We start from the raw sequence: 20,250 nt of genomic DNA on the forward strand, positions 1-20,250 counted from the left end.
TACAGTAGTCCACCTGGGACCTGATCCACTCACTGGGACTGGGCAACCTGCACAGGAGCAGCAGAGCCAGCCAGCCCACACAAGACAGGAGCCAGTTGCAACTAAGGTCAGCCGGGGATGGGAGAATGTGGCCTGGTGTGCCTGGAGGGCACCTGACAAGGGTGAGCCCTGGAGGGATGGCCCATGATGCCCCAGCCTCCCAGCTGTTCAACCGTACACACAAAGTGCACCATACAGTATCCCACCCCATACTGGTGAACAAGTTAAGAGGCTGTGACTTGGATGACTACACAGTTCGGTGGGTGGTGAATTGGCTGGAGGGTCGCACCCAGAGAGTCATGGTGGATGGGTCGGTTTTGACCTGGAAGGGTGCGGGCAGTGAGGTCCTGCAGGGCTCGGTCCTTGGACCGATACTCTTTAATGTCTTCATCAGCGACTTGGACGAGGGAGTGAAATGTACTCTGTCCAAATTTGCAGATGACACAAAGCTATGGGGAGAAATGGACAAGCCGGAGGGCAGGGAACAGCTGCAAGCAGACCTGGACAGGTTGGACAAGTGGGCAGAAAACAACAGAATGCAGTTCAACAAGGAGAAATGCAAAGTGCTGCACCTAGGGAGGAAAAATGTCCAGCACATCTACAGCCTAGGGAATGACATACTGGGTGGCACAGAGGTGGAAAGGGATCTTGGAGTCCTAGTGGACTCCAAGATGAACATGAGCCGGCAGTGTGACGAAGCCATCAGAAAAGCCAATGGCACTTTATCGTGCATCAGCAGATGCATGACGAATAGATCCAAGGAGGTGATACTTCCCCTCTATTGGGTGCTGGTCAGACTGCAGCTGGAGTACTGCATGCAATTCTGGGCGCCGCACTTCAAGAGGGATGCAGATAACCTGGAGAGGGTCCAGAGAAGGGCCACTCGTATGGTCAAGGGCCTGCAGACCAAGCCCTACGAGGAGAGACTAGAGAAACTGGACCTTTTCAGCCTCCGCAAGAGAAGGTTGAGAGGCGACCTTGTGGCCGCCTATAAGTTCATCACGGGGGCACAGAAGGGAATTGGTGAGTTTTTATTCACCAAGGCGCCCCCGGGGGTTACAAAAATAATGGCCACAAGCTAGCAGAGAGCAGATTTAGATTGGACATTAGGAAAAACTTCTTCACAGTTCGAGTGGCCAAGGTCTGGAACGGGCTCCCAAGGGAGGTGGTGCTCTCCCCTACCCTTGGGGTCTTCAAGAGGAGGTTAGATAAGCATCTAGCTGGGGTCATCTAGACCCAGCACTCTTTCCTGCCTATGCAGGGGGTCGGACTCGATGATCTATTGAGGTCCCTTCTGACCCTAACATCTATGAATTTATGAATTAGGGAACACCCACCACTTCTGGCCATAAGCAGACCCAGCAGGGAACATGAAGAGCCCCTGGGATACCTGGCCAAGGGGAAGTAAGAAAAAGCCCTGGGGAAAAAGGTACCAGATAAAAAAGGGGGAAATGAAGGATCAAGGAAGCAAACCCTTAAGCCCAATGCTCGGGTGCAAGTAGCTCAGCATGTGGGTAACAGTGCCACGTCGACTTAAGATGTTTTTCATTTGTGTTAGCATTTTTCTCCAAGTGTAGCAGGTCACAACAAGCTCCCGTGACACTGGAGCATCGTCCCATCGGTGAATCAAACTGCCTGCAATGATATCAAGGCACAGCCTGGGATCTACAGTAACACCCAAGTGGAAAAGGGCGGGGTGTAGTGGAGGAGGAGCCCCACAGAAGATACACCAAGGAGGGTGTCCTTGAGCCTGTAAGAACCACTATGCAACATCACAGAGATATGGATAAGTTCCAAAGTTGTGTGTGTGTTGGGGGGGGGGGTGGGAAGTAAGCTCAGGGGTGGTCCAGGTGGCAGGGCAAGGGCCTGTCACACTTCTGTATAAGCTCCTGAGCAGGAACAGGAAGTGTCTGGAAAATGGGGATCAACTAATCCCAGATTGAGCAGCAAAACAATCTCCTGGCTTCTCAACCTGGCTTGCTCCCTAGCTCTGCTTGTCTCTAGTGAGTTATGGAATACAGAAAATCCCACGCAATTTACTGATTCATTTGATGCACTTGCTGGGGGAGTATCTAGTTGTTTGCACGATTTCACAACGATTACAAACTTAATTCATACAACACAATTTTATTTTAAAATTCTTTACTACGCATATAACACTGCTTAGCTTTAAGAAATACCACAAACTTTAAGAACACAATAACTACATATATCAGAAACAATGCTCCAGATGCACTTCCTTCCCAAACAATCCTATAAGAATTAGTATTACAAAAACAACTACAATTACAACTCAAAGTTAAATTTGAATCAATACTATTTTTTTTTTTTTTTTTATAATATACTTACAATCCTAGAATTCCAAGAAGCCAAACACCTAAATATGGTTTCATTCCTCAGTAGTACAATTTAATGGGTTGGCCTCAGTAGTACAGTTCAATGGGCTGGCCTCAGCAATACGGTTCAGTGGGCTGGCCTCAGTGTTGATAGGACTAAGTCCCCTTCCTTCAGTCCCTTTCGGGCGCTCCGTGGCTTCAGTGTGAACTAAGAAATTCGTGTTCACGGAGAGGGTGGTTCAGGTGATCAGTCTGATCCGGCCTACACTTGCGATTCTTCCCTCATTGTTCTGCAAGTGAGGTTACCTCCAAATTGGGACAGTAGGTTACAGTTTTTATTGAGTGAGTTGCCGTCTTGGGCCACTCCTACCCAAACCTGTCACTATTCCCAAATTTGGGCTCGGATCTTACTTAACAGATTTCTGCTGGGTTCAGTTTCTTTTGTTGACAATTTAGTTACTTTGGGGAATTTCCTTTCTTTCCAATCTTTTCAAAGGCTCCTAGGGTTTGATTTCTCAGAATGTGGGATGTTTGCTTACGGGTCATTTTTAGGTTAACTTTGTTAAAGGCATCTAAAGAAAAAATTCAAAAGTTAAGACTTTGAGCAAAGTCAGGACCTTCCACACACAGGCCAAAACAATGGCCTAGATAAGAAGATGAATCTTGTCTTTCCTAAACTGGTTAATGGGCAACTATTATAAGCATTCAAATATTACATTCAGTATGACACTGCTCTCTGCCTGATCTCCCAGCTTTTTGACTTGGCTTGTTCCTAGACCTTGCTTTCAGTTTGACCTCCTGTGGCAGGGCACTGTTGGTGCCTGCCACTTTAAGGGCCAAGCCAAGCAGCCAACAGGTGCTTAACTGCGGCAGCCATTTTAGATCCCTGGCTGCCTATATAAACAGAGCAGTTTCCTGCTGGTAGAGTAGGCAGTAACATTGCCTGGCTGCAAGGCTACATGCAACATCCTGGAGGTAAGGGCAGGAGCTGTAGGGGATGGTTTGGATGCTTCTGGTCCTGGGCATGACCTAAAACTGCACCCTGCCAGAGGTGGGTGGCCTGGTGAGGCTCTCAGTGGCGTGGGAGCCCCCAGGAAATGCCAGGCCAGTTATCCTAGTGAAAGGTGAGTAGGGGTGCCTTAACCCCAGCCCTTACTTTTGGGTGAGCCACATACCAAAAGAGCAGGGTAGGTTAGGCAAGCTTCTGGAGGCACTTGAGCCTACTGGGGGAGTGACCCCACAGGGCCAGGCATGCTTCCAGGAGCACCTGAGCCAGGAATGGGGGACCCTGAGTGCAGGCAGGAGGTGAAAACCCAGCTGAGTCACTCAACTGGTCAATGCTGGGGTCAGGACCAGAAGGGTCAAAAGGGCCAGGGGCCCACTGCAAGGGATGCCCATGAAGAGCAAAGAAGCTTGGGGTCCCAACTGGCCTGAGATGGGGCCAGAGCTTATTGAAGCTGAAGGTCCCATGGTTGGGGGCCACAGCTAATGGGTGAAGGGGGCAGTAGAGCCAACTCTCTGAGATGCCATCTGTGAAGCTTGGGCCATGGTGTAGGGGTGGAATGGAGCTGCGGATGGCCCCCACCCCCTGATATCAGGGTGTACAATGGGCAGCCTCCCACCTTAAATAACAACCTAATTAATTACAACAAGGCATGGCGGGTGAGATAGGTGGGCGACATGCCCAGAGGCAGGCAGGGAACTAGCTTTGTGGCTAGCCAGGTACCCCCACTTTGCCACACCTCCTAACTTTCTGACCTGGTTTCTCCTTGGATTCTGCTTACTCCTCCTGACCCTGGTCAGCACTTTGATCCCCTGAGTGGCCCCAGACCTGGCTGCCCACAAACCAATGTGACAATAATAAAAGTTCTTCTACAGATGTTTCTTCAAACAAATATTGGTAACCCAAAAGTTTTCTAAAACATAAATAAAGAAGGATTCAAACCTTGTCAGACAGAATCACCAGTCACATCAAGCACAGATATTTGTAAACATTTTTTCTCACCATTTACCCTGCTGTGCTCCAAACAGATACTTAAATATTTGCCTTATTGGCCAGAGGCTGTCAGACTGGACCTGGGTGATCAAGGATTATGTAGCCATTTGCATACTCTTTTGGAAAATCTGGCTAGTCCTACTTGGATAGCTTGATGGTGGGAGTGTTAACAGGACCTTGCAGATGAAGACAGAGGTGTAATAACCAAGATCTGTGCCTTGGGCAGCAGTGGTGACATAGGAGGTCACAGGGCCAGGCCACTTACGGTGGCTGCAGGAGCTGGGTCAGAAGTGGCTTCCATTCATGCAACTGCTCTATGTGGGCACCAAGAGCTGGTCGCCCAGTCTCCCACTACTCATCATAGTTTCATAGTTGGTAGGGTCGGAAGGGACCTGAGCAGATTATCAAGTCCGAACCCCTGCCATGGTAGGAAAGAGTACTGGGGTCAAATGACCCCGGTGAGGTGTTCATCCAGCCTCCTTTTACAGAACCCCAGGGTAGGAGCCAGCACCACTTCTCTTGGAAGTTGGTTCCAGATTCTAGCCACCCTGACAGTGAAGTAGCACCTCCTGATATCTAGCCTGAATCTACCCTCTGCCAGCTTGTGACCGTTATTTCTTGTCACTCCTGGTAGTGCTCAGGGGAACAGGGACTCTCCCAGTGCCTGCTGGTCCCCTCTGATTAGTTTGTAAATGGCCCTAGATCCTCCCTTAGCCTTCTCTTGTGGAGGCTGAACAGGTTCAGGTCCCGTAGCCTCTCCTCATAGGATCTGCCCTTCTGACCCCTGAATATGCGGATGGTCCTCCTCTGGACCCTCTCCATGTTGTCCACATCCCTCCTGAAGTGTGGTGCCGAGAACTAGATGCAGTACTCCAACTGGGGCCTGACCAGTGTTGCATAGAGGGGGAGGATCACCTCTTTGGACCTGCTTGAGATGCATCTGTGGATGCATGACAAGGTACGGTTGGCCTTCCTGACTGCATCCCCACATTGGCAGCCCATGTTCATTTTGGCATCAATAATGAGTCCAAGATCCTTTTCTGCCTCTGCACTGATGAGAAGGGAGTTCCCTAGCCTGTAGGTATGCTGCTGATTCTTCCTCCCCAGGTGCAGTACTTTGTACTTGTCAGCATTGAAACCCATCCTGTTCTCATCCGCCAACCCCTGTAACCTGTCTAGGTCTGATTGCAGCCTATTCCTCCCTTCTAGCATGCCCACTTCTCCCCACATCTTAGTGTCATCTGCGAATTTTTACCCCCTCATCCAACTCACTGATGAAGATGTTGAACAGCGCGGGCCCGAGGATTGAGCCCCGGGGGACCCCACTGCCCACATCCCTCCAGGTTGAATAAGACCCATCCCACCACCACTCTCTGGGTGTGGCCCTCCAGCCAATTAGTGACCCATCTGACTGTGTAGGTATCAACACCACAGTCTCCTAGTTTTTTAAATGAGAATGGGGTGAGAGACAGTGTCAAAGGCCTTCCTAAAGTCCAGAAAGACTACCTCCACCGCTACACCTGCGTCTAAGGATTTTGTGACTTGGTCATAGAAGGCCACCAGGTTGGTCTGACAGGACCTGCCTCTAATGAACCCATATTGGTTGCCCCTAAGCATAATCTCCCCTGCTGGTCCCTTGCGGACATGCACCAGGATAATTTTCTCAAAAAGCTTACCCGGGACCGAGGTAAGACTAACTGGCCTATAGTTTCCTGGGTCCTCCTTGCTCCCTTTTTTGAAAACGGGAACCACATTGGCCTTTTTCCATTCCTCCGGCACATTTCCAGAGCATCATGATTGCTCGTAAAGCCGTGCCAGTGGTCCTGCAATGACCTGTGCTAGTTCCCTCAGCACTCTGGGGTGGAGATCGTCAGGACCTGCTGATTTAAATACATCCAGTCCCCCCAGAAGTTCCCTGACTAGGTCCTCGCTGACCCTAGGCCTGGGTCATGACCCTAGGCCTGGGTCACGGGGGTCCCAGTGGGGGAAGTGACCTGGTCCCTGCTCAGAAGAATGGAGGCAAAGAAATTGTTAAATAGGTTAGCTTTGCTGTCTGGTGTGATGACCAGATTTCCTAGTGTGTCCTGCAGAGGCCCCATGTTACCCAGTACCTTCTTTTTATACCCTATGTATTTAAAAAAGGACTTCTTGTTGTCCTTGATCTGGGTAGCTAGTCCCAGTTCCATCTCCGCCTTGGCCTTCCTGACTGCCTCTGTTGCTCGGGGCTGCAGGGGGGCACAGTCCTCCCTGGTGATGGTCCCTCCCTTCCATTGGGTGTACACCTCCTTTTTAGCTAGGAGACGTTCCTGGATGCTTTTGGTGAGCCATAGGGGCTTTTGCGCCCTCTTGCCCCCTTTGATCCATGTTGGGATTACCTCCCTTTGGGCTCGGAGGATCGTCTCTTTAAGGAACGACCACTCTTCTTGGACACCCGACTCCCCTCCCAGACCTCAATGTCTCCCCAGCTATCCTCCTTACCTCATTGAAATCCACCCTTCTGAAGTCCAGGGCTGCTGCCTTGCTGCAGGCCTTTGCCACTTTGCACTGGATGGTGAATTCCAGCAGGAGATAATTGCCGTTGCCCAGGTGGTCGAGCACCCACAGACCCCTCACCAGGTCGTCGCCCATGGCCAGGACCAGATCCAACAAGGCATCTCCCCTGGTGGGGGCTGTGAACCTCCTGGGTTAGATGGAGGTCCTGTATCTCAGCTAGGAACTTATGTGAGCAGTCAGACCTGACTGACTGCTCTTCCCAGAAGATGTCTGGAAAGTTTAGGTTGCCCAGGATGACCACGTCCTTTGACCTAACTGCCTCTGTGAGCTGACTTAAGAATTCCCAGTCTAGCTCTTCCCCTTGGTTGGGTGGGTCTGTAGTAAACCCCCACCATTAAGTCCCTTGCCCCTTGACTTCCTTGTATTCTAACCCAGAGCACTTCAGTGTGCCCCTCCTCTGACCCAGTGCTACTTGCTGAGGATGTGTATTTCTCCTTGACGTAGTGTGTCACACCCCCACCTTTCCTCCCTGTCCTATCCCTCCTGTACAGCCTATAGCCCTTGATATTCACCTCTCAGTCATGCGTTGGGTCCCACCATGTTCTGGTGAGCCCCACTATGCATGGGTTTGTGTTAGCTAGCAGGAGGGTAAGTTCCTCCTGCTTGTTCCCCATAGTACGAGCATTAGTGTAGAGGCATTTGAGGCCTCCTGAAAGTGAATGTACTGCCCCCCTAATCTCAGTACTACCCGGGCCCCTGTTGCTTACCTGGGTATTTGTTCTGCTCATTGTTTGTCTAGGCTGGGCTGTTCTTGTGGGTGACACTTGGTTTCGTGGTCCAAGGCTTCTTCTGCCCTCATCTTCCTCTTCCTCCGATGAACCTAGTTTATTATGCTACTGGATGGAGGACAGGCATTAAAAAAAAGACAAAAGGGAAAGAAAATGGATTTGCTTATGGTACAGTTAGGTTACAGTTGTAAAGGTCAGTCAAAAGTATTTCACATTTCACTTCCAAACAAATGAGTAAAATCTGATTCAACTCTCGGAAATGTATGTTAATATTGATGAACAACAATTAAAAACAATGTCCTCTTACCAAGTGGCACTAAAAACCTATAGTTTATGCAGCATATCTTGTTTTAAAACTGTCATATAGCAAATTACTTCAAGATGTTACTTTCAAATTGGAGTCTGATTCTTTAAGAATCAGAGATAGGGAAAAGAGCATTCCAGCAGTGCTGGAAGCTGCTTAATATTCAGGGAGCAGAAAAATCAGATAGATCATATTTACTACCTTCTCTTGACTCAACTATGCAGTCATACTAACAACAGATGAAAAAAACCCAGCTTGCCTGCTTCTATGAATCCAGGCTGCCCTTGTTTATATTGATGTGTGTTTGTGTGTATACATCTGTCTTCAGATAAAGACACTAGCATACAATTATTCAGAGTAAAAGAAGAAAAAAAAAAAAATGTCCCCCAAGATAAAAGTAGAGCATTCTGGTGCCATTCAGACCTTCTAAACTGACATAAACAAGACTGCAGTTGGTGTGACTGCAAAAGAACGACAGGTAGGCAAGTGGTAAAGAAGTGTGATAAAGCCAGTGTGGCCTGTAATTATCTTGTTTGGGTAATTCTATTGCACACAGTATATAATTAATACTGAAGTCATCACAAAAATTAATGTCAGTCTCTTGGCTGTGTTATCAAATTATTACATTTCCCCCCCCCGAGGCCCTTTTGCAGAATTTTTTTTATCTGTACCCTCAGAGTTGCAGCCCCATGTTGGAATTGTGCCATCTCATAGCTCAGGCAAAGGCCGAGAGATGTCTTGGTCTCAAAAGGGCTTTATCGCAACTCCTCACACACATGCAAAGATGGCTGACAGCTTCCTGTTGATGTCATCATGTCAGCCCTCAGGAAGGGAGTTAATTGTTAATACTACATCCCCCTCTCTCAGGAGAAAATTGAAGGATTTCCAAAAAACTGCAAAATAATCTTGAGAGATTACAAGCACATCAATCACTTTCTTATGCTTCTTTACCACTCACTTGCCTACAAAAATAGAATAATCAAAACAGAAACATCGGTGAGTCTTTTCATTTCAAGTGGATAGATTTATAAATCGAGTCTTTGGTGGAACTGATGCATGTCCTGACCTAGTGTAGTAAACAGGTTGCATATGACGGAGATCCCCTTGATCCCTATAGAAAAGACCTCTAGGTGTCTCCACCCAATATGAATGAGGGGTCTCTGCCCTACCCTGGACAGTACCTTGTACTCCTGCATCTGGGATCCAAACTTCCTGCTGTGGAGAAAAAGCAGGTATATTTCTTGAGGTATAATTCTGTCTTTGACGGTCCTTTATCAATTTATCTTTCTCATGAAATTCTGTGTATTCACAAATTCTGGAAGCAAGTCATCTGTTGTAGTTGGTAGAGTTGCATGGAGATGGCGAATCATAAGCAATTCACCTGGATTATTCCATTCATGCTCTAATGGTGTTATATGGTACATGAGGAGAGCCTTATAGAGATCTTTGTTCTTTTGAAGCAAATTCTTCACAGTTCACACTGAACATTCTGCTTCCCCATTACTACATAGGAAATATGGACTGCTGGTGATATGCTGAAAGTCACACTGGGCTGCAAACTGCTTAAATGCAAGCTCCAGAAAATCGGAGCTTTTTTCTCCAGAAAATTGGAGAAAAGTGGAACATTATATGTTCTTAAAACTGACAGTATGCCATGGCGTGCATATATAATTTTCAACGCCCATATAACTCTCTCAGTTGTGCTGTTCTGTAGCTGCCATCTCCAAGTAACAGAAGTAATAGTCAGTAACAATGAAGTAAACAGAATCCTTCCAGGTCAGTAAATCAGCTCCCAGCATCTGCCAAGGATAATCTGGTATTTCAGTCATAAAACATGACTCTACAGGGACTGGAGAACGTTGAGCACAAACCTTATAACTAGCCACCCAATTTTGTATGTCATCACAGAAGAGGGCCACCAAACTGTCTGACAGGCCCTGGCTTGATATCATGTCGTACCAGCTTCATGGATCTTCTCTAGGATCTCCTAGAGTAGAGTGGAAGGTATCAATACCTGTTGTGGAACATGACTAAATCCCTGACAACACGGAGATTGAGTTCCTCTTGTTGGTACCTCACCATATCACAGTCTTTGAATCTTACTTGAGTCAATGCTTCTATGCAGTACTTCTTTATCTTTTGACAGAAAGGATCAGCTTCTTGAGTTTCTTGGATCCTCATCTGTAATGAAACAGTTATGGGTATCCCCTCCGCAGTAAGGTCCACATAAACAGTGACATCTCACTCTTGGAGGAGTTCTTCTGGAGACAGAGGTGTTTGTAATGGTGCCCAAGAAAGAGTATCGGCTGTCTGTAACTCTTCTAGGAATATTTACAATATTGTAGGTGAATTTCAGCATCCTGAGGTGAAATCTCTACATTTCTCAGTGGGAGTTCATCAAGAGGTTTGTCTCCTAACAGGGACATGAATGCTTGTGATCCATCTGTAAAGTAAAAGTCAGGCCAACGAGGAAAGCTTTGAGTCACACACATGTCCATGTAACTGCTAATGCTTCTTTTTCTGTTTGCTCATATCAAAACTTCAGGTGGAGCAAATGCTCTTGACACAAAGGCAAGAGGGGTCCAATGGTCAGTTTCTTGATGTTGTTGTAATGCTCCTTCAAGATCACAGGATGAAGCATCTGGTGCAATGTGTGTTTCTCATGCCAGATTATATTGGGCAAGTATCGGGAATGAGCCGAGTATTGGATTTGATCTCACTGAAGGGTGATTTTTGTAGCAGCCCCCAGAGGCATATGAACTTGTCACTTAAAGGTTTTGTAATTGTTGCCAGGTTTAACACAAAATGACCCAAATATGTAGCCATTCCTAAAAATCTGCACAACTCTGGGACATCCTTGGGTTCTGGTTATCCCTTAATAGCTGACATTTTTGCTGGAACTGGTTGGAATCCTTGTGGTGTAGTCCAATGTCCCACAAACATGAGGTGAGTGGTAGCAAAAGTAATTAGGTGTAACACCAGCATCTTGGAGTTTTCTGAGTGTTGCATCCAATCTTGTATCATGTTGTGCCTTGGTGGTCCCAAAAACCAAAATGTCATGAGCATGACAAAGAACACCTTCTAGGCCATCTAGTATCTAAGACATCCAAAGCTGAAAGAATTAAGGAGCTGATGAGATCCTGAAAGGTAACGGTTTAAATCAGTATTGTCTAAATGGAGTAATAGAAGTTGTTAGCTTGAATGATTCAACAGCTAGAGGAATCTGCCAGAATCCTGCCCTAGCATCCGATTATGTGAAAACTTTGGCTTCTGCAAGTTGAGCCAAAGTGTGTTCCACAGGAGGAAGATGTATCTTTCTCTGCACAAGTATTTGTTCAGCTGTGTGAGGTCAACACATATCCTAATCTTACCATTGGATTTTGGCACAACCACCATCCCAGAACACCAAGAATTAGGTTCTGCACTCTTTGTGATTACTCCCATTTCTTCCATTCATTCTAATTCGTTTACTTGATCCATTAGCAGCAAGGACACTTGTATTGGTGTTGTTAATGCATATGGAGCTACATCAGCTTTTAGGCATATTTTATATTTACCTGACATTTTTCCAAGACCTGAAAAGATGGATGGGTATTTGGTTCTGTAGTGCTGCTCCAAGGATTTCTGGTACACTATTTCATCCAGTCAACAGACAAGTTGTAATGCCTGTATGGCTGGTAAGCCAAGCAAAGGCACAGCAAGATTACTGATCATATAGACTTCCTAGTCTATAGTTCTCTTCTTCAGTGTCATTTTTCTGTTGAAGAATTTCAGTACTTTGAGGGTAATACCTGCATAACCTTTTAGCCAGAGGAAGGAGGATCCCATCCCTATGTTGGCTGTAGTAAGTAACAAGTATAGCTGAAACTGCCACTCCTATATCAATTTTAAATGGATTTGACTGTCCATTGAGCTCTATTTCTGTCATCCAAACTCCTGGGTCTGATGATGGCTTTGTAAGTTCTTCTAATAACACAGTACAATCCTCTGAATCCTGTTCTGTGACTTCATGGACTCCGATGGTTGAGCGACAAAATAAAGTGAAGTGACTTTCTTTTAGCATCATTGACATACTTCTTCCTTAGCAGGACCTTTAGCAAAACCATGTCCAGGGATTTTACCACACCTGCACCATTGGTCCCATTTTCCAGTTGGTTGCTGTGGGTTCCAGTGGGACCGCTCCCTTTGTTCTTTGTGCATGTCAACTATATTTATTTTTGGTTGTAGTTTCTTGATAATATGCATTGCATCCATTCATATTAGCTGATGCCTGATAGGGCTTGGAATCACTTTTGATTTTCCTTTGCTGCTGCTTAACTAATTCTGACTGGTGGGCTTTTGTGACAGCCTTTTAGAGTGTTAAATCAGGGTCCAACTGTAATCTTTGTGAGAGCTCGTCAAAGTGAAGACCCACAATGAAGTGTTTCCTAATTAGTTCTTCCTTGAACACCCGATATTGGCAAGATTCAGCCAATATATGCAAAGATGCAATAAAGCTGTCCACAATTTCTCAAGGCTCCTGTTTACAGAGATTGAATCTAGTTAATTCATAAATCTCATTTCTTTTGCCCCAAAACTGTTCAGTTAGTGCCTATATCACATCAGCATGTTGCTTCTTCCCTGCATTTGTAAGAGGCAGTGACATCAGAATTTCATCAGCCTGATCCCCTATTAAGTAGATGAGAGCACTTACTTGGTAAGGTTCAGACTTTTTGTCCAGATCTGATGCTTCCCTGAAGCAGTTAAAATATCTGATCCATTTAGGCCACATTCCAGGGGATCAGAAATCAAATTGTTCTGGCAGGGGACCTTTAACTGCCTGCATTGTCTCTGTAGCCAGCCTCTACCCTGAGCTGGACTCAGCTGCTGCTGGAGCTTCATCTGTCTTTCGGGAATCACTTGATTGCTAACTGACATTTGTGTTCCTGTTGGTGGCAGAATTCAGCCACTTGTGACACCATGTGCTATTTCATAGCTCAAGGAAAGGCAGGGAGAGGTCTTGCTCTCCAAAGGGCTTTATTGCAATTGCTAACACCCACACAAAGACAGCTGACAGCTTCCTGCTGATGCCATCATGTCAGCCCTCCGAAAGGGAGTTAACCCTTACTACTACAGGAATAATCTGGTTTTGTGTATTTTTTCTAGATTATATGGAAAAGGACAAATGAGGAAACCAGCAATATGCTTGTTTATTTGTATAGTAGCTCATGATTTTCTAAACCCCTTAAAATGTAACAATGCAATGAAGAAATTAAGGTCACAACTAAGATGGAATCAATACATCAATGGGTAAAAATTATCAAACCATCAAAATAATGCAACCAGTAATTAAATCAGAATATAAGGTGGACACTAGCAAAATTGATTAGTGTTAGTTTTGTCTTGAAAAAATTTAAAGCATCAGCTTCCTTTTAATCTAAGACCCCAGCCAATGTTCCCAGCCTTCTTAGTGATGGACTCAGGCATTTCTAGGACTTAAGTGTTCACAGTACCTACATGTTAATTCTTGTTTTAGAACAAATGTTATTGCCCAAGGAAACAATAATTACACTTTTGACACTGTTTAAGGAGGCATAACTATAATAGTGCTTATGGCAACTTTCTTAAACACTCCCTCCTTAAATCTCACTGTTGTTACAAGCTGTTGGGTACTATTTTTACTTCTCACTCTTCACATTATATCACATGCATAACAATTAGTTCTATAATAAAATATACCCATGTAAGCTGTTATGATGCAGCTGTTATATCTGAATGATTCCATAGTGATACAAGTATGGCAAAACCACTGAAATATAACTCTGCTTCATTCAGGGTCAAAGTCAGGGCAATTTAATTAGCTTATAGCATGACAGAACAATGCATATATAACAGATCGGGCTTCCTTCCCCTTTCAGTGTAATTGAAAAATACTTAGCAGCATTTGAACATTGTTTTAGCATCTGAACAACATTTTAACCCTGAAAATGACATTCTTTTAACATTTACTTTTAGTAAAGATGCCATTCCTGCAAACACAAATAGATACAACATGATAACAAAAAGGAAGAAAAATAAGAGATGAAGATGTGCCTTCAAAAATAAAGATAAATTAAAAGATTTCAACTCCTGCTTTCTTTTGGGGACCTTTAACTCACATGCTTGTTGTCATCTGTTGTTTGTTATCTGAACCAAGGGCTATGACATGGTCAGAACTTGTAGTGCATGCAACTTACACACACAGATGTATTCTCTGTACTCTTGGGCATTAGACCAAGTGATATAAGAAGACAGGCCCTAACATCATTATTGGCAATAAAGGCAGCAGTTGATGAAAATCACTTGATCCCTCAACTGTGAACTGAAGATTCAAACAGATGGAGGCTTAAGTGGCTTAAAAGTTGTAAACATGAAGCCTACTAGCTCCTGGAAGATATTGGGGACGCTGCACCAAACCTATAGGCAACAATGGAATGGGCCAATTGCTAGGAAAGGGCAGACCTATTCTTGCAGGGTGCATCTACATGTGTGCATTAATGTGTGTTAGACTATATTAATGCACATTAAAACATCACTAAAAAAAGGTGTGGTTTCGCTAATGTGTATTAAAATAGGCTAATGTGCATTGTGTCACTTAAAAACTGTGCTCTTTAGTTAATTCACACTAAGACAGGGTAAAGCACATTTCCCAGTACTTCACAATGTAGGGTGCTTATAGACGAGTGTGGAGACTGCTCCGATGTGCTGGAATTCCAGTATGTCAGAGCAGACTCAATTACACGTCTGCTGGAACATGGCAATTACCGCACCCCTGCAGCCTCCTGCGTCTTATGCATCAGCATCTCTGCACTTAAAAATGGGGGAGGGCATTTGAACGAAAGCACATTGAATGAGCTTTAGTTCAAATGCCCCTGCCACCATTTTTAAGCTCAGGGATGCCAATACACGAGATGTGGCAGAGTTTTAATTAGACTGGCTCTGAGAAACGCTCTAATTAAAAAGTGCCATCCCCAACACCACCACTACCACCCATAAAGTGCCCATAACGTTTTATACCAACACCAAAAGAGTCCTCATTGAGCATGGCCTTGATGGAGAAGCATGAGTCAAGCTGAACAGACTGAGATCTGGATACGGATGCTTCAAAATGACACTTCACAAGATGAACATTTTGGATGGCCCCATGTGTGAATGCAGTGTCCAAACAGCATAGCACTTAATTGAAAGCTGCAGTCTGCCCAGGCAGGGCAGATGGAATCCCTACATTGAGGCTAGGGACAGAAGTTACACATGAACCAATTTATGTGGTCACTCAAAAACTGGTTTAAACCTATAACACAACAGAAGCTCAGTGCACAAAAAAACATATTCAAAATGGCTGAAACTGGTTTAAGATAAACCTGGTTGAACATAGTATCAGACTTAACTGATTTGGGTCAAACCATTTTATGAAACTTCTGTACCAGGCCCCTTTCTGGTTCAAGTTAAATCACAGTCCCCCAGCATACTTTCCAGCCCTGGGCTGGGCTGGGCTGGGCTGTCTGCTCCAGAGAACAGGGCTGGCCCCACTCCTCTGTTCCCTAGCTGGAGCAGTGAGAGCTGGTTGACAAGGGGGTTGGGAGGGGGCAGGGAGGGGGCAAGCCTGGCTGGGGATGCAACCTAGTCTGCAGCTGGGGACTGCCCCTTCCATGCAAACCCTGTCTGGGACCAGGGAGGGGTTAAACACCCCTTCCCCCAACTCAGTCTTAGTGCTGTGGACTACAAATCCCAGAGGTACCTGGAAGCAGGAAAAGGCAGTAATGAGCAACCCTACAGAGTCCTGCTGCTGTAAATTTGGACTGCAAATCCCAGAGACCTTTGAGGCAGCAGAAAGAGGAAGTAAACACACAGCCAGTGAGCCATGCTCTAGCACCCCCTGGCTTCTGATCTGAGCCACTGCAGGCATATGGCTGCATTTCCCGAGCGAAATTTTCCTCAGATTTCCAAATTTTCCGGATTTCCTCTGTTCACTTCTGTTTCAATTTAATTTGTGCGGTTTAGACTAACTTGCAAAGAGTGAATCTATTCAGCCTCTGGCTTTTTGACTGTCTGTGCTGAGCCTGAGTGATAATACCAGACAGTGTCTCATAGATTTGGAAGTTGATATCTGATGCCATATGAAAGAGGAAGAGGCTGGTCAGTGAAAGTCTTGACACCTTTATTCTTCAACTGCCTGGTCCAAAGAAAGGAGGCACACAAACTTTGGCATATAAGAGCAAGCGGGGGTGGAACTAAGGGAGGTGCATGATTGCATCTCCCTTTAGATAACACCACAGGAGCAGCAGCAGGCAGGGGAGGGGAATGGGAGTAGAGGGGCTATGCTGCTGAGAATGGAGGGGGAGGAAGGGAGAGATTCTTACCTGCTTCAGGCACTTTAAAAAGTCCTCAGCTGCTGCTCCCACAACACTGTCTGTCCACAGAGGTGGCAGTGGGGAGGCTGGAAGCAGGGGTACAGCCAGACCTGAAGTGTTGGTTGCTGCTCCCATCACCCCCCTGGATCTGTTTATGAGGGCAGGAGAACCATTTTACTTCCACTTGGCATTTGCTTTTAGAGGGATTATTTTTATTTGCTTTGCCTCGGAAGCAAATTCTCTGGTTTTGGGGCTAATTAAGAAAGTCTAAATGTTCCAAAGGATCAGCCTTATCCAGTCAATTTCAGTGAGTGATCTCCCAGCTGTAGGGCATGGTGGTCATCACCTAATTACCCTTATTTTTACTAGACTGCCTGCAATCAGATGATCTTCCAGAAATACAAAGAACTGGGTATGAGTGGAATCCATGCTGGAAAGGCTGCTCACATTCCCCCTGGACCTAAGACTCACAGTCATTATAAGTGTTCTTTTGATGAACAAAAACAATTAAATAAATAAAATATATGGAATGAATATAACAGTATATATATATTATAACACACACAAAATGTACAAGTCATTTTGTATTGCAAAGTGTGTTGTTGTGTATATGGTTTTAGTTTAAATATGATGGGGGAGTGGTTTTTTAAATCTGTTTTGGGGCATATATTCCTGTTCTTTATACTTGCTACTGAATTTTATAACTTCCAGAAAGCATGCTGTAAAATTCTCTAGACTTTTTACCAATAAAAATATTGAAGAGCTAATCATAGTAAACTTGTGACTTGTCCTAATAACTTTAAAACTAAGAATGCCATCTAATTTTACATTGTATCATAATAAATTTTACTCATAACTAATCATTTAAAGTTTTCTCAGTACCATCTCAAACCCCAGCTCATGTTCTTTATAGTTCACAGGCAGTATTGTCAGCTCATGTTCTTTATAGTTCACAGGCAGTAATGTCTGTGCCTGGCCTGTTCACAGGCCAGGCACAGACATTACACTTTTAGCAGTGTGCCCGCCTCTGCTCAACCAGGCGCTCCCGGGCTGCTCTAGCCCAGGTGGCCATTCTCACTGGCCACGAGCTCACGAGAGGGCCCCGGGAGGTGCCTCGGGTGGTGACGGGAGGCCCCCTAACCTCGCCTACCACGACTTTGAATGTAACCTCAGTGGTGGGGGTCTCCGTTAATGCTGCCTCCCGGGGTCGTTGCGCCTTCGGCGGGCACTCACGGGGCTCTGACCTCCCCTACACCCCGGCCAATCGCCACCTGCTGCTGCTGGTCTTCTAGTGGCCTTCCTCAGGCGGCCCCGCTGCGTTTCCGGTCCTGAATCTCCCGGTGGTCCTTATTTCGGGGATCCAAACTGCCCAGGCTAAAATCTGTCTAGGGGTCTCACCCCTCTTGGTTTCTCGGCCGCCCCTAGCCCGTATGGTCCCGGGGCCTCCGCAACACTACAGCCACGAGCTAGCCCCCAAAAGGAAGCGAATACTAAAACTAAAAATCCAATTCCTATCACACCAGCCCGGGCTCTGACCCGGGTGCCTAAGCCCCGACCGATGAGCTCCCCCTGGCTACCGGCCTGTCAGGAGGCTTAAGGCCACCGACTTCTCCGGGTGCCTACTCCCTGGGCTTGTGGCTCCCTCTCTCTGGGAGTCTTGTTCCTGGCGTTCTCTCCCTCGCTGAGTCCACTGCCGGCTCCCCGCCGGCCTGTCTGTCACTTCTCTCGCGGGGTCCGCGCTCGGTTACCTCACCGGTTCCGCCACCCGCACTCCTGCTACGACAGTAGCCAGTTCCTCCTCCCGTCATGCTGCCGACGTCCTCTATCTTTTTATCCGCGGCTCCTTTAAGAGAGCACTTATGCTATAGCCGCAGTTCTCTCCCCCGGCTCCTTTAACGCGGCGGCTCTCTCTGCCACTGCCGGTGCTGCTATCAGCGCCGCTCTCCCGGCAACTGCTGCAGTTAACGCTGCTGCCTCGGCTGGCCCCGTTGGGCCGGATGCATGTGCCCTGCTGGCACGGGTCCCGCTCTCAGGGTTCCCTGCGGGCTTCCCCCGCCTCTCTTCTGACCCCGCTTCCGGGGCCGCCTTTTATCTCTGCCGGGCGGCGTCTCCCGCCAGCGTCGCCCGGCCCCAGCTGTATATAAGCGCGGCTTACAAACCGCGCTGGCGGTCTTGTTGCGCGCGTGTTCCTGCTTGTCCCGGCCTCTGCATAGGGTAAGTAAGTGGTTACTTCCCCCTGGTCCGGCCCCGGGGTACCCTTCTAACCCCGGCGTCCCTGGGACAAGCAGTAAAAGTGATCAGAAACTAGTCTATACCAGTAACAGAAATTAGGCACACATAGACTGGGTTAAAAATGGTGCAACCCAGTCTAAGATTCCCCTCCCTCCAAAGGGTGAATGTGTATTCTGTTCACTATCGATATAAACCACACCACTTAGAGAAAACCATGTCACTTAGATTGTTTCTGCCTCAGGCTTTTTGAACATCTGTACCTAGCCATAGTCTACCCCTTAGCCATCTAACCTTCTTGAGAAAGTGTCAGTGAGCACATCTGCATCTGAACCATGATGTACTGGTGGTAGCGTTCTGGGAAAGCGACAGTGGGTGCATCTACATGTACGCCTAAGTTCAGTCGTTACTTTGCAATCATTTAGTACTAAATGACTAAACAATTGTGCAGTAACCACTATTACTGTACAGTTCCTCAGCTCATGGGTTGTTTCCAAACCTACTGAGCAGTAGCAACAAGCTACTGTGCGGTTGCTCGTTGCTACTGTGCAGTAGTATCTGAATCACAGTTGGTGCTCACCAACACTGTCGCCATAGTAACGAGCTACATTTCCATAGCTCATTGCTATAGAGATGTAACATCTCATGTAGATTCTGCAAGTGAGGACTTTCTAAAAAATATCCACAGCAATAAATAAAAATCATAGAAGGAAAATGTGAGAAAATTGGGAAAATTAGAAGAATTGAATTATGAATAGTTTTAAAAAGAGAAGTTAAAAGAGATTATACAGAAATAAATCCAGACTGTAAAGAGCTTAAAAAGTTACTGGTGGTGATATGCTACATGAAGTTGACCAGATGCAGAAGACTGAGGGGTCAGCTCCAAAGCAATACCAAAAGGAGAAGCACAGTATCTTGGCAGTGTGAGTGGATGCCCCAATAGTTAGCAACTCGAGAAGATTTTGGCTGCGACTTCCCAGAGAGAAACAGGAGCAAAAACAGCATTCAAAGTAGCAGATGGGTCCCATTCACATTAGGTCTACTGATGCAACCAGGTCTGAAGTGAAAGAGGTAGAAATCAGTAGCATAACCAGGGGTGGCTGAGAGGGATGCTGATTTAGGAAGGAGATGGAAAAATCAACCCCCACCACCACAGATTCTGCACCCCAGCAGCAAGAGCAGGCCCATAGCATTGCTCTTGCTGCAGGCAGTGCACAGGAATCATGCTGTTGCTGCTTTAAGAGCAAGAGCTGGGGCAGGCAGAGGCACCCAGTGGCAGCAGCAGCAGCAGCTGGACAGTTTTGGGTAAGACTCCTGCACATTCTCTACCCTCCAACCCCCTCCCCCCCCAGCTCTCAGAGCCATGTCCGGCTGCTTTTGGAGCTCTACCACCCCTCCCCAGCCCTCATAAAACCAGAGCTAGACATAGGCATGGGTGAACCATGTGGCCACCCAGGGCCCAGACGAAAAGGGGGCCCAGAAATGGTAATATTTTTTCCATTGTCCGATTATTACTATCATTATCTCTGGTGAAGAGGAGCTGGATACTAAAAGTTCGCCCAGGGCCCCCAGGAGGCTAGGTATGGTACTGCACACAACGTTTGCCCAGGGTGCAAACCCTGCCTGTTATGTCACTGTTGTAAATGGAGGAAAAAAGCTGAAGTCAAAACCTACTCATGGAAGCCAACCAGCTGAT

General features: G+C 46.4%; 1 long non-coding RNA gene across 1 annotated transcript; it reads right to left on the reverse strand.

Annotated features, from left to right (window-relative positions):
• Window positions 1-752: 752 nt before the first annotated feature.
• On the reverse strand, window positions 753-18,374 carry LOC109282873 (uncharacterized). The gene is made up of 3 exons (XR_002089904.2): window positions 16,335-18,374; window positions 7,632-7,760; window positions 753-2,947 (listed from the first exon to the last, which is right to left on the reverse strand). It is a non-coding gene; the product is annotated as an uncharacterized LOC109282873 (long non-coding RNA).
• Window positions 18,375-20,250: the final 1,876 nt, after the last annotated feature.

This window comes from Alligator mississippiensis, chromosome 1, assembly GCF_030867095.1.
Source record: "Alligator mississippiensis isolate rAllMis1 chromosome 1, rAllMis1, whole genome shotgun sequence".
NCBI classification, from domain to species: Eukaryota; Metazoa; Chordata; order Crocodylia; family Alligatoridae; genus Alligator; species Alligator mississippiensis.